General features: G+C 43.8%; 1 long non-coding RNA gene across 1 annotated transcript in view; it reads left to right on the top strand.

The window, feature by feature from the left end:
* The window catches only part of LOC146618203 (uncharacterized), a 119,967-nt gene that overhangs the window by 20,852 nt on the left and 83,570 nt on the right, over positions 1-15,545 (top strand). Inside the window, exon 2 of the long non-coding RNA XR_014906791.1 lies at positions 14,047-14,093. This is a non-coding gene — a long non-coding RNA (uncharacterized LOC146618203). The remainder of the gene's footprint in view (positions 1-14,046; positions 14,094-15,545) is intronic.

Here is a 15,545-nt window from a genome sequence, read left to right as displayed (position 1 = left end):
TCTCAGCTGACTGAGATATTTTGTTAATTGTCTCTGAGCTTTCGTTCCTTAGTTACCTTTTCTATGTACCGAGTAGATATGTACGGGGCTGAGCCAGGCTTTCTGTAGAGCGGCACAGTTGGATAATATATTTAGTAGTTTCAGCAAACCTTAGTTGTACTAAAGTAAAATCATCTGAATTTTATCCTTTAAAAAGGCTTGATGTCTTACTAGCTCTTAACTTTTTTTTGAGTAAAATGAGTTTTGATCACATGGTGACTAAACACTGTAAATGAAAGTATAATATCTATATTTAAGCCACGACCTCAGTCTGGTCAGGATGTGTTTGAGTAATAACAGATCGTATCAGTGGACTAATCTGTGCACTAACCAAAACTAAGTAAGTAAAAGTAAGTAATCTAATAAGTAATCTGTTGACACCGCTTTCATCTGTTGGGTGTAAATATAGTTTGAGAACATCCCAATTAGTGCTTGGATAACAAAAATACATTTGACGTGCACAGTGCAACGTGTGAAAGAAAACAATGACTGCAATCATCAGTAAGACTCGGCACAGCATGTCCCACTCTGCATCAAGAACTCAGTGACCTTCCTGCTGTGTTTAGAGCCACAAGAAATCTGAAACTGAAGGTGCTCGGAGCTTAACACAGAGTGGTTAAATGTTGATGACCTCAAAGTAATGATCCGTCAGTAAATACATTGTCACACGTTGTCTTCAAAGGTTCTGAAAGGCTTACATTTATCTCACTAAATATGTGCACCATCAGTCATTGTGATGGTGAAGTTTTAGTGCAGATCCATGTCAGTCAAATCAATCAATCAATTTGATATCCTCAAATAAAACTGTGAAATGACTTTATTTTGTTGTGTTTTTGGCAAATATGTAACTTTAAGTATAAATGCCAAGAGGAGGCCAGAGAGTTAGTGACCAAAGTTGCACAAAAGTACGGTAAATAATTGTGTCAGTTCTCTTTCATTATTGACACAATATGGATATTTCATTGGAAATGCATGCTCACTGTGAGAATCCTAGACAGAACAACTCTTATAGTTAAACTTTTTAACTGAAAAACTTTCTGGATTTTCCATTTTAATAGTAGTCTTGATGGTCTTTTTGTATCTCTTCACTCAAATGGGGATTTGAATTGATTTCAGTTGACACCATCCTCCAGTATCTGTCATTGTTGTCAAGAGTTACTGGATATCTGCTTAATAGCATTTAACGGACCTGCTTATATCCTTTATATATATTGTTCTTTTATGCTTTTATATGCATTTCTTTTGCTTCTGTGTTTTCAATGCCATTTAACACGTTGGTACTTTGCCATAGCCTTCATCCTCCCTGTTACTTCGTCTTACCCTCTTGTATGTTAAGCACTTTGGTACACCACTGGTTTTTAAATGTGCTATATAAATAAAGTTTGTTGTTGTTGTTGCTGTGCTTTCTTTCCAGGTCAAACTGGCACAAATTACAAAAGACTCACTTTTGTCCTCAGAAATACTTTTGGAGTTATTTATTCACTTGTGCTTTGAGTCCAAAAGGTGGTTGGTGCCTGTTGTGGTGTAATCCCTGAACCACATGGTGGACACCAGAGGTAAAGGGAACCATTAGGCTGAAGAAGGAGTCCTATAGGGCTTGGTTAGTCTGTGGGACTTCGGAGAAAGCTGATAGGTACTGATAGGCCAAGCAAAACGCACCTCGGGCAGTGGCTGAAGCAGAAAACTCGGGTGTGGGGCTGCCTCGAAAGATTCTAGCAAACCGTCAGACGACTCAGGAAGGAAAGCTGTGCTTTACCTGTAATGTGCAGAAATGAGCTTCCTCTGAAGGGTGGCTGGCCTCTCCCTTAGAGATAGGGTGAGAAGTTCGGCCATCCAGGAGGGGCTCAGAGTAGAGCCACTGCTGCTCCACATCGAAAGGAGCCAGTTGAGGTGGTTCGGGCATCTGACAAAGATGCCTCCTGGGCGCCTCCTGGGTGAGGTGTTCCAGGCATGTCCCACCAGGAGGAGGCCCCGGGGCAGACCCAGGACACGCTGGAGAAATTGTATCTCTCGGCTGGCTGGGAATGCCTTAGTGTTCCCCCTGACAAGCTGGAGGAGGTGGCCTGGGAGAGGGAGGTCTGGGCTTCTCTGCTTAGGCTTCTGCTCCTGTGACCCGGCCCCGGATAAGCAGAAGAAAATCGATTGATGGACGGATGGCACTTTAAGTGGAAGGCTGCAGAATAGGGAGGTTGTATAGGAGTGAGGCAACTTTTGATGATGTAACAGGTAAAGCAGACAGAGGAGTACAGAGACAAGCGACTAAACAACATCACCTGATTCCCCTCTGTCCTTTTAATGCCATTACCAGCAAGGACTCAAGTGGACCTCACTGGACAGCACAGGCGGAAGCAGGAGTGTGTGTGTGTGAGGGGGGGTATGAAAAATTCATAATAATTTCACATTTCATCAAAAAAGATTATTTGAGGATTAGTGCGTAACAACAACAAAAAGGGAAAATGCAAAGCACATAGACAGAGGGCGAGTGTGCCAGACAAAAGGTGAGCACGATCGTTCCCTTTCCATCCATTTATCCCTCCCTTTCTCACCCTCCACCCCTCTGCCGACCCCTCTGTCTGCTCTGTCATTCTCTCTGTCCCCTCTCTGCTCTTGCTTTTGTCTGCCTCTGGCCAGAGTCTGGCGAACTCAGACAAAAGAATGCCGCCTGTCATGGAGAAAGAGCAAAGGTCTTGGCTCTCGGGAGGTGGTGGAGGGGTGGCCGGGTGTCAGGGTTGGAAAGGCATTGTCAAAGCTGTGGCTATCTATTGTTGTTTTCTGGGCTTGCTCCCTACCTCGCCCGTCTCCTCTGTCTCCGATTTCCTTTAACGTCCATGTGGGTTTTTCTGTTTTTTTAACGCTGTAAGAGCGAGGGATGGAGACTGTAGGGAAAAATGGGGAAATGCGACAGATGTCACACTTGAAGCTGTTCGCCCATTTACCGCTGTGGCTCAAGGCTCAGCGGCGTGCTCGTGGTTCTTGCCACACAGCGGGCTCGGGTGCCTCCGGCAGGGTTCAGATTTTGGAGCAGTAAGTCTGACGAACTGCTAATTTCGGATCATCTACTTCTCTCCTTTAATGTTCACATGACCCTCTCTGTAATTAACAATCCCCGTATTATCTCTTTCCGGAATATCAAGAATATAAATCTTGATATCCTTTCCTCTGCTTTTTCTAGCTGCTTGTCTTCTAACAACTTAGCTATTCAAGAGGACCTGGTACTTTTTTATAATCATAGCCTTAGTAGTATTTTAAATTCCCTGGCTCCACAAAAAACCAGAACTGAATTATTATTATTATTATTATTATTATTATTATTATTATTCACTCTTCACTCACCACTGGAACTGTTCCTGCTTCCTTCAAAGTTGCTGCTATTACCCCAATTCTGAAAAAAACTGGTCTAGATCCCAACAACTTTAATAATTTTCGTCCTATCTCCAATCTACCATTTCTCTCAAAAATCCTTGAAAAAATAGTTGCTTCACAAGTCCATCTTCACCTAACTGATAATAACCTTTATGAACAGTTCCAGTCTGGCTTTCGTCCTCTACATAGCACTGAAACTGCTCTTATAAAAATAACAAACGACCTTCTTATAGCAGCTGATTCTGGTCTCCTCTCCATCCTTATCCTTCTTGATCTGAGTGCAGCTTTTGACACCATCTCTCATCCCATTCTCCTTAGCAGATTAGCTTCTATTGGTCTCTCTCACACTCCACTAGCCTGGTTTAAATCATATCTATCTGATCGCACTCAGTTCATTCAATTAAAATCCTTCACTTCTCAGCTTTCTCCTTTATCCACTGGGGTGCCCCAGGGATCTGTCCTCGGGCCCCTTCTTTTCATCATCTACCTTCTTCCACTCGGACATATTTTTCGTAAATATAATATTCAGTTCCACTGCTATGCCGATGACACCCAGCTCTATCTCTCTACCAAACCTGACTCTACTCTTCCTCCACCCTCCCTCATCCTCTGTCTAGCTGAACTTAATTCTTGGTTCTCCTCCAACTTTCTTAAACTCAACAGCAATAAATCGGAACTTCTTCTGGTTGGCACTAAACGACTGCTATCCAGAATTAACAATTTCTCTCTCACCATCAATAACTCGCTGGTCCCTATCTCTCCCTCTGTGAAAAGCTTGGGTGTCATTCTCGATAGCACATTATCCTTTAACTCGCATATCAATAATATTACACGTGCAGCATATTTCCAACTCCGTAACATTAATCGCCTCCGCCCCTTCCTCACACCTCACGCCACTGCCATTCTCATCCATAATCTTGTTATCTCTAGAATTGACTACTGCAACTCATTATTATTTGGCCTCACACAAAAATCTATCAACAAGCTCCAACGTGTCCAGAACTCTGCTGCCCGTATTATTACTAGGACTTCTTCTACCCACCACATCTCCCCAATCCTGAAGCAACTTCACTGGCTCCCGGTCAAATTTCGCATCCATTTTAAAATAATTCTGTATACATTCAAGGCTATTCATTCTCTCTCTCCACCGTACCTCTCTGACTTATTACAGATGAAGCTCCCATCCCGCTGCCTCAGATCTTCATCTTCTCTTTCTCTCTCTGTTCCCTCTGCTCGTCTGATCACAATGGGAGGGAGGGCCTTTAGCTGCTCTGCCCCTCGACTTTGGAATTCCCTACCCCCGGACCTCAGAAATATTAGTTCATTCTCTCTTATTAAGTCCACCCTCAAAACTCATCTGTTTAAAATTGCCTATTCTTAAATTTCTGTATGTTTTAACTTTTATCTTCTATTTTTACCATTGTGTATATTTCCAGTTTTTATCTGTTGTACAGTGTCCTTGGGTGCTTTGAAAGGCGCTATTTAAATAAAATGTATTATTATTATTATTATTATTATTATTATTATTATTATTATTAGGTGATTCATTTTCTTTGCGGAGTGAGCTGCTGTGGAAAGATGAGCATCCAGTGGAGGATGAAGTTTGCTTCTTTGCTCTTGAGTGATGTCACCACAAAAAGTAATTAAAGTAACTAAGTAAGGCATGTACATGAGTATTAAGATACTTGTACTTTACTATACAGTACAGTTCAAAAGAAATGCTTTTTAAAAAAGATGCTGTTTGGCCTGTAACTTCCTAAAATGAGCACCATGTAAACTGAATTTTACGATGTGAAGTCTTAACCCGAACCCTGAGGCATCACATCACCTGAGCTGTGATGGTTGTTGTCCCAAGCCTTGGCATTCAGTGAGGTGTGACTTCTGTTATTCTCCAAAACATAAAGTTAGGATCAGGTTAGATTTGATAGATTAAGGTTAGATTTAATCATGGTGACTTTAAAGACAGTATGACGTTAACTCTTTGGAAGGAGCTGATTAGTACTGTTCTCTCACGTAACTCCACATGCTTGAGAAACGTCTTTGCTGTGGTTATTGATGGGGTGATTTTTAGAGGGCAAACAGAATAATGTTGGTTCTGTGAATAAGAGAAACTCATTTGCTTGTTTGCGTTCTGGCGCCCTGGTAGTGGATAGAACAAAGATCTTCATATTTTTAATAATGAGATGTAATATGCATGTAAAAGTGAAGAGGATATAAATCTACGGTAGATGAAAGTCCTGTTCTTTTCCTTTCTGAATGCAGCTTGGAGATCCCCGTGCTTTGACAAGGTTACAGTAACACGACTTCCCGTTGTCAGTCTGTATTTGCGCAACGGTCTTTCGATTTGAAAGGTTTTAGGAAGTGCTGGTCAAGTCTTAGTCAGTCTGTTGCCAAATGACAGTCGGCTCTCAAAGGTAAAAAGTTCAACACTGTGACTTGACTGAAGAGCACAAAGTGGAGCTGACACCTGATGTCAAATTGAAGCTGTTCTGCCCTCTGTGGGAATCATAAGTGGGGGATTGAAGCCGATGCCCCTGCCATCGGGCAAGATTTTAATCTCCTTCAATATTTTGCCATTCCTAACCTTTAGCCTAGTCCTTCTGGGTATTTTGCCGCTCTGCGACCAAGTGTTGCTACGCAGCAGTCTGGGGACACATTGATTATTCAGTCTGAAAGCCGGGGCAGCCAGTTGTCTCTGGCTCTGCTTTGATTCGCTGAAATGCCATTCTGACGGATGCCGAGGGTGATACTTCCCACAGTAAACACTAAATATTTACCAAGTCAAAAACAGTCAGCGCCTAAATGTGAATCCTAACACTTATATGGTCTGGACAGTAACTGGCACATATTGCTGCACACACACAAAGTGAGACTTGCATGCATGAGTTTGAAAGGATGTTTGCTTTTGTTGTATATGCCTTGAATAGGCGTTAAGTGCTAACTTGAAATGAATTAGTTAGGTGTGCATCCTTCAGCGATTCCTTAAAGTGTCTGAGAGCAGAGCGAGCGCTACGTACTGTCACCGGCTCCACTGCAGTTTCTCTGTTGTGCCAGCAGATGGAGAAAGGCAACGTGTTTATAGGATAATGAGAGTGAAAGGCAGCCACATGGTGAGGGATGATTGCAGGGCTGAGTCTCTGTGGTCCGATACCCAGGTCGTCGCTTTGATTGACAGGCAACACTGTTCTTGATGCTTTTCTTTTTAAAGGAGGTTCTTTACTAATTCTTTCACTAAAGAAAAGCAGAATATGAACATGTTATTGGCTTTTCTTGCTACCAGTGAAACGAGTATCAAAAATGTTGTTAAATGTTATGGTTGTGTTTTTTTTAAAGTAAAGAAGTGGCTGTCTGTGTATTCAAACACATTTCCTTGAATTTAAATGGGGATGCACAGCTGATCAAAATATAAAACAGTAAAATAGTCCAGTTCAAAGGGTTCTTCACGATGCGCTGAAAGCCTCACCTACACACACACACACTCTGTTAAACGAGGGTCTCTGGGAGATGATTTCCTTCCCTGTGTGTCGTCCCCCTCGCGCCCCTCCCCAGCCCCCTGCCGCCTCCCCCTCCCTCCTCTGTAAACACAGTGTTCCAGAGGAATGTTGGACTCCCTGACCTCCACTGCAGTTCACTCGGTTCAGCCTGGCCGCGCTGTGCTCCGGCATCGGCAGCGGCAGCCCCCCTACCCTACCTCCCCACACCTTCCCGCTTCCCCCTCCAGAGCCCCTTCCCTCCGTTTTTTTCTTTTTCTTTCCCCCCGCCATGCCTCGCTCCTTCTCCTGTGCCTCTCCTGCTCTTTATCTTCCTCCTCCTCTTTTCTTACCCCATTTTTCTTTTGGTTGTCCTTGTCCCTCACTCCTGCCCCGCCCCCCTCTCTTTTCCCCTCGTTCTCTCCTTTCTCCTTACTTCCTCCCTTTACCTTGCAGTCTTTTCGCTTTGTAGGGATGGATGGTTTCTCTTTATGTGCTTCACTTCACTGATTCGACTAGAAACTAAAGGGGGGTTACAAGTGCATCTGGCCACTAGCTGATTGGATTACTGAGGTGACAAGGTGGCCAGAGCAGACGTGGTGTTTGCAGTTTTGACCCGACTGTGGCTTTTTCACCATGCAGAGGTTCACAGGGTTTAATTGCTGGAGCATAGAGCAGATCATAAATACATCCAGGCGGTCACTGGAGGTCGGGCTGAATGCAAACGTCTGGGGGAATCAGAGACTGTTTGTGTATTTGTAATAGATGCTGCTTGTGCTGCAGGTGCTACACAGGAACAGCTGTGTCCCCGCCGGCTGCCAGCTAACCTGATCAACAGGATCAGCAGCCAGCCAACAGAAAATCCTGAATATAGATGGATCAGAGGAGGGAACGTGTGTGTGTTTCAGGGTGCTCTTTCAGGTCATAGGAGGCCATTCTTAACATGCAAACCAAATTCCCCCTTTTAAAAAAAACCTTCGGTGCAAACTGCAGATGCTGTACTTTTGAACGGAATAATTTGATAGATCATGCAGTAAGGTGCACTGCAGTGTGAGTGTCAGTGCTAGAAGAAGCAGGGATGTCCTTTCCTGGGCAGGCTGAACTTCAGAGGTATCATAACATGTTCTTAAAGAGCGCTAACTACTCTTCACTAGGTGTGCAGCTGTATCTGTCACTGTTGATCAAATCTATCATAAGTAATGCAAAAAACTGTAACTTGATTCATGAACTGTACGGTGAGGAGATCCTGTGGTGGTTTGGGGCCAGTTGTTCCTGTAAAGCAAGGGTGGGGAACTCTGGTGTCCTGCATGTTTTAGGGTCAACACACCTGAGTCAAATGGTTGGTTCATTACCTGGCCTCTGGAGAACTTGAAGCCATTTAAATCAGCTGTGTTGGATCAAGGACACCTGGATCTAAAACCTGTAGGACACCGCCCTCGAGGCCTGGAGTAATCCAATCAATACAAAGTTCTGAGTGATCATTTTCATGCTACGGTGAGACTTTTCTATCCTGATGGGAGAGATCTCTTCCAGGCAGGAGTGCAGCCAGGGGGGTGTTTTCAAATTACTTCTTGTTGTGTTTCAGCATCATTGCAGAAGAAGAATAAATAAAAAGCAAGACACCGTTTTCTTTGCCAGCCTGTTGGTGCCACCACTAGGATGGCGATGCTTCCATCCAGAGGAAAAAGGAGTCCCTGAGGATGACAGTGATGTGAATCAGTTTGTATGGAATTGGTCGCACTCCCCACTACCATCATTTAAACATTTAATAAGAGAATCTTTAGTATGAGTGATAATTCCCTTTGTTTTTAATTAGTGGCTCGTCTGTATACAATGCATGATTATAATTTGCGATGTGCTAGATCCTGTCAGCATTTAATAAAAGATATTCTGATGTCATACGGCTCTGTCTTTAAATCAAGCAGTGATGTGACAGAATGTGGTATCACGGCATCATGAAATGGGAAAACCTAACTGAAGGTATCTGGAGCTAATTGTGGCAAAGATGCAGGACTGGAGATTATTTCTGTCTGAACCATCCAGTCTCTCAAATATGATCAAATTCAGAGCACAGCGTGTTTGGGAGATTTAACCAGGAGTCGAGCGTATTACAGTTGCTCTCCAAGAACAGGAAGTGGAAATTCAGGTCAGTGATTGATGTGTTACTGTCAGTTGTGGTCTGTCATAAATACAGCGCTAGCTGTGCAGGACACATGTGACATTTGCAGCATTGCAAACACATGCCACCGAAAAGAAAAGAAAGAAAACGGCAGAGCTAGATGATGAGAGCTCACAGCCATCATGTGATAAACAGCCCGACTGACGAGTATGCAGAGACATCTCGTCATCTGTGGCTTATATGGGTTCAAGTACTGTTTACAAAAGCCACAAATGCTGTTGTGCAGAAAATAAAAAGAACTCACTTTGGCCAAAAGTCATTAACACAGATTTCACGCTCTGCGCTCCAACACTTGGAAGCACAGGTGTTTAGGTTGTCCGCTCCTTTATGTCTGCTTCTAACAAGGAAACAAAATCGTGTTCTTCTCATCATCATCTTCAGCCGCATCATCAGCCTGACTCAGTCGTCTCTCGTGGTCCTCCCTTCCATTAACATTAACCTTCACTGGCGTTTTTCCCGTCTCTTCCTTCCTGCCTTCTCCTCAGCGATTTGCTTTTATTTGCTTGCATAAATCCCAGCCGCTGTGCAACCAGCCAGTGTCTCTCCATATGTAATTATGGGATCTTTTTCACTCAGATTGTGAGTGTTGCCCGCCTGTTTGCACCGTGGCTGCGAGCACGGCAGTGATCATCAGTTACCTGGGCGGTGTAATTGTTGCACGCAGATAATGAAAACGATGCTGGTGGAGGAACATGTGGCCGTTTTGCTCATTATGCAGACGGGGAAGAGGAACTTGGCTGACCTCTGCTGGGCTCTGACAGGCACTGTTGCAGATGTTGATCGGCGTTAATGACTTGATGCGGGATGTATATGTATTCTCAAAGCTTCCTCTGGCTTCAGTTACCCACAGAGAGGCTTTGGAGATGATTTAGAGGTGCGTCCTGTTATCCAGCAAAGAGCATCTACAGATGTAGATGGCAGTATAAGAATACTGCCATCTAGTACATCTGTATACACTGGACTACATGTAAGAACATGTAGTCCAGTGTATAATTGATGGGCGTAGGTTTTATTTGTGCATTCTTGCATTCAGGTGAATTTTTATGCATCAGTTTGTGGTGGACATGTGTTGTAGCCCAGAAAACACTGGGCTATAATGTGATCAGGTGTTCTGCATTACTTTTAAATCATCATGTTTACCTTTTCTCATTTAATGTTACTCTTGCTGACTCACAGGTGGACACAGTTTACACAGTTTGCTGGGTTCAAGAGGTGAGACTGAGTTACGCACTGACTGATAACAGGCTCAGACGTGCATGTTTCACCTGTTTGTGCCAATGGCACACATTCGTTTAGCTTCATTTATCAACCCCGGAATTGATTTCTGTTCGCTAATGTTCAAAACGTGTCACACAGACGGTGTAATTCATCATGTGCTTGTCCTGTTTTACTGACAACTGAGTGAAAACCAGAAGATCTGCAACATTTCCCCGAGATTAGCGAGCAACGGAGCAGCAACACCTGTGAATTAGAAGTCAGCGGCTCCCCGTCCATTCTTTGAGAAAAAAAATGTTTGACATCGACCCTCCTCCTTATTGGGTATCCAGTGAAATCTGCATCTGTGATGTAAATGCAGTTATTTTGACCCTAAATATCTTCATTTTAATTGGAAGGTATAAAGGGCAAAACAATGGTGGTGAGAGCAGGAACCCCTAATAATGAAAAATACATTTTCTAATTTGAATTAAACATGTGGAACCGCTTCACCAACCGCAGGCCGGCATAAGAAAGGGAGCAGAATTCGATCTGAGGGACTTTACTGGGAAGGAGAAGACTGATGGCGGGAGCATGAGCGAGCGAGGGAGTGAGACAGAGAGAGAGAAGCAGATGGCTGGAAATATAGCCTGTTAAATTATTCATCTAGGCTGGAGTCTGGAGATAGAGAGATGGATCGGAGCTGGCATGGACACTTTTATTAGGATTCCGAGAGCTGTGAGGAGAGAGTGCTTCAAAATGCTGTGATTGCCTTTTGAGACTATATGAAAAGTAATTGCGTCAGGTCTGGGAACAGCTTTTATGGCAGAGCAATTCAACCTAAAGTCTCAAATTAAAAAAGCAAAATAAGGACAGATATACACAGAGAACCTGCAAAGCATAAAAATGAGTTTCTTTAGACAAGAAAACATCTTTCGCTTTACTTTTTGGAGCCATCATTGTCTCTCGACAAGGAGTTCTGGGCATGCTCAGATATTTCAGCTGCAGCGATTCATTTTCAGTTCATGCAGAGGGTAACGCGCAAAAACAGTCGCAAGTTTCCTAATCCCATATTCTGACACTCGTGACTGTGTGTGAGGTGACTGGGGTCACTGCGTGTGGACTGAAAAAGCTGCCCTCAGTTTGGGTTTCAGAGTAAGTTGCTTCAGCCGCAGCCAGGACGAATAAAAATGAAACATGGCTGCAGGGGCAACCGACCCGCTTCGTAAAAGAAGATTTGCGGTGGGCATATGTTGCGAGCGTCTGCAACAGGAAGCCTGCAGAGGAGCGGATGAAGCTGACTATAATTCACAGGAATGTCTAGTAGACTAATATTTTTACAATCCTAACCCTGAGTTTAGTGGTTTAGCTCAAATATTTGCATTAAAAATCCTTTATTTGCCTTTTAGATGGGTCCTCTTTGCTTTCCCCTCCCCTCCATCCTTTCCTCCGCTGCACATGTTGAGACAGTAAATATGAGGGGTTTTTTCCATCATGTGCATCATATATGACTCTCCCAGATTCAGAGAACACACACACACGCGTGCACACACTGATGCACACATGCTCCTGAGCGGAGGGCTCTGGGGAAATAGAGCAGAGAGGAAGCTACGTGCCTTCGCCAAGCAAGGGCTGTCTGGTGTCATGGCAACGGGGCTGCAGATTACCCCACCCTCCATCATTCAGGGAAAGGAGAGGAGACACACTCATGCACACATATATAGGTGTGTGGAGACACAGCATTCACAAAAGGGGTTTAAAATGATCTGATATTCACAAATAATCAGCTTAAGTGTGAATTAGTAATGGCAGTAGCATCTCAGCTACATGAGGAGAGGGAGAGGCGAGGGAGGGAGGGAAGCGCAAAAGGCGAGCGATGATGAGAGCGGCGCAGGGAGCGCTGGAGATGTGCAGAGGGGCCATAAACATATAGTAGCACTAAATACGTCTGGGGGATATACTGTTATTAAAAGCGGTAAGGTTATCCAGAGAGCAGCTTTACCATGGGGTTGGACGTTTTGCTACGTGCTGCTCGAGTCCTGCTAAAATGAATTTAGCGGGAGATATTATCCTCCCTGTGTGTGAGTGCTGGAGCCTGAGAGCAGAGGCAGTGATGCATGGACGAGCTGACAGCAAGAGAGGAGATAATATTAGAGCCCGCATGAGGGTATAAAAGGGTAGCTGGAGCTTTTTGTAGCAAAAAAAATGCAAGAAAGACGGGGCGTGGAGGAGATAAATGACACCAGCCTGGAGAGAGAGAGAGGATGAGACAGCTAGAAGGGAGGGAGGCGAGGTCGTTTGAGGATATCTCCTCTGAAATTGACTGCGGCACAGCCATCGTCCACAGTTACATCACAGCTGAGCTCAAACTCGGGATGAACCTCTCCCTCCTGCTCACTCGCCTCTTTGTCCCCGCCAACCTTTAAATGCTTCAAAGCCGTACGGAAACGAAGCAGCACAGACTGAGCACGTGCAACGAGACGCGTCGCACTTTTAATGGGGTTCGCCGGGACGGGATGCGACCAGGGAACCGAAGCCGGCGTCATTTTCTCGTGAGCCTTCTCAGCGCCGCCAGGTGTCTTTAATGGGCCTCGTTAAAGCTCCCTTACACACTGTAAACAAGGCGCCAAACTCGTTTTAAAAGGCTTTGTCCTCCACAGAGGAGCGGCCTGTCATTAGAAATCAGGTAGCGTCACAGCCGAATGATCACATACACACAATCTACCTTCCTCTTACAGATACATCCTTTCAGCGTCAGCAGGCCCCTGACTCTCCACAGACCTTTATCTTTGCAGTGACGCTTTACAGTTGCTTTGCAGTATAATGTAAAACTGCTGCTTCACATTCACGATGGAATCCCCGGGAAATCGGAGAATCTGCAAAGTCCAAATTAAAAACCAGTTTTTTCGTCCCAGATTTAATATCTGCACATCAAACTGCATGTGATCATTTTGATGTAGGGCTACGTAACGCGGCTAAAAGCCATTACCATGACTTGAAACTATAACTGCTAGAAGGAATATTGGATTGCATGATTCACACGTGTGATAAAGCATAGACTGGTCAGATTTGGACTCTCCGTGAAAGGGTGCCTTTAAAAACAAGTCCATTAATAAATAAAAGTCATTATTACGTTGAACAAATCAAATCAAGTTTCTGTCTCCTTCTGTTTAACCTGAATGAAGACCATCACTCGTCGTATTCCTGACCACAAAGCCCATCAGACGTTTATGGGCTCATTTCCTACCATGATGAATCCAGTCTGTAGAGGTCACACAGTTTGTACCTGGAGATTTTTCCCCACATGGACATCGCTGTTACAACCATAAACATTTTAGCAGCTCTCGGTAAATTCAGCTTTTACGTTTTCCTGGTTTTGTTCTCCCTAAGTATCTTTGCGGTTCTCACCAGCTCTCCAGCCTAAAAAATTACACAGCTTAAAAACTGCAGAAACATGCCAGCTGTACTAAATATAATACTAAATAAAACTTCTGTGTACAAGTAAATGCTCTTTTTTTATTTGTCAGAAGCTTTGATAGACTTCAAAAACAAACAAAAAAAGGATTTTCTGACTTTAACTATTAAAGAAGCTTCATGCACTGTTTAAACTTTCAATTGTTTTAAACGTTGGTTTTGTTGGTGCGTTGGCTTGTTGGGGGTAACACTAATTTTAACTAAGTTTACTTGTCCAGGCAGCTCAGATCAACCATTCCTAGTTGGATTTCCCTTTGTCTCAGACTCTCCAGCTGTGGTGGCAGAGAAGCCTTTTAATATTAACTTGTCTCATCTCTCCATCCTTAGGACACAAGCAGAGCCCTGGATCCACAGGTGACTCCTGGCAGTAATGGGTAAGTGATGATTTGACAGTCATCAGTAGTACTAGTAGAGATTTGTCACTGTGAACACTGCTGTTGTTAGCTAGTGCTACCAGCTAACACAGATGTCTCTCTGCTTTCTGAGAAGCTCTCGTGTGCACATTCTGCTCTGTAATAAAAAAGTTACAAAGTTACAGTTTCTTCAAACTTTAAATGGTAACAAAATAAGTTAATGGCTGTGATCCGTTGCTGTCAGTCGTGTCTGGAAAGTAAAAGCAAATCATAATCCTTGAAGGTCCACCTGAGATCACAGATTTACTTCTATGTTGTTTCCTTGCTGAACTTTACTGATTTCCTCTTCGCGTGTGATGGTAAAACAGTGAAGTGCTCACACTTACAGTAAACCAGGTGTTTTAACTTGTTAGCGTGCTCGTTCTCTTGGTTTGGTTGCACCTGTTTTTCTTTTTGGCCAAATGAATTAACCTGCACTCACCTGTGAAATGAGCTGTCGTGTACAATAACAGTGTGTGCACTAACCGAGCGTTGGAAAGCAACACCATAATTTGTAACTTTAATGAGGCTTCAATATACCTGTTGAACAGGGTTGAATAGAAGTGAGTAAAAAACTGCAGGTACTCACTGACTGGTAATACGTCGCTGCAGCTTATTTTATTTGTCTTGCTAGTGACACATAAATGCAGCATGGAACTGCCCACCTCCAGCTACAGCAGACTCCTAATTATTCTAATGAGTGAAAAAACACTTATGTGGGTGTGCAGCCCCTTTAGGATCAGCAGTGTTTTCACTGCAAAGATTTTAACCTGTCGCAGCAGGAAAAGCACGGGTGGTTTTGTTAAAGTGGTTCACTTACACTACGTGCCATGAGCCTGATGCACAAACACCAAGACCCTGAAACTACTTCACTAAACACTGGTATATTGGACATCATCACATTTCTGTTTTGGAGCCGGAAGTGATCGTATTTGGAAAAGATGCTGGTGTTCTTAGTTATGAGCTAAAAAGTTGAGTTAGCAAGCTCTGTCCTTAGACTGACCCACTGCATTTGTGCTAAATAACATACTCGTACACATGCTGTCACCTACCCTAGAAGGTTGTTACATAGACCACATCCCTTCCAGCAGCACATATACAGTCAAAGAGTCCAGTTGAGATGAGCAGTGATGTTTAGCAGACACTGATTGGTTCCATCTGTGGGTTTTTTTTTTAGCAGAGCTGAAAACCAACAGATATTTAATATCACTATGAGCTTTTCTAGGATCTTCCACTGTGAACGGCAACACTCTGTAGGAGCGTTCTTTAAGTTACAGGTGAGTAAATGCTGGCCACACGTCTGGTCTCTGCAGGGCCTGACTCACCATGACAGTTGGCGGCTGAACATAACTCTGCTTTTTGTAACCGACCCAGAGTATGGGCCGGTAAAACAGATTAAATGTTCCTGCAAAACAGGGAAATGATGAGACAGAG

This window comes from Diplotaxodon limnothrissa, linkage group LG14 (genome assembly GCF_057381915.1).
Source record: "Diplotaxodon limnothrissa isolate DT_005_m linkage group LG14, D_limnothrissa_male_GT1.1, whole genome shotgun sequence".
Taxonomy (NCBI): Eukaryota; Metazoa; Chordata; class Actinopteri; order Cichliformes; family Cichlidae; genus Diplotaxodon; species Diplotaxodon limnothrissa.
Note: the sequence above shows the minus strand (reverse complement) of the source record. Positions and strands in the feature narration are given on the sequence as shown.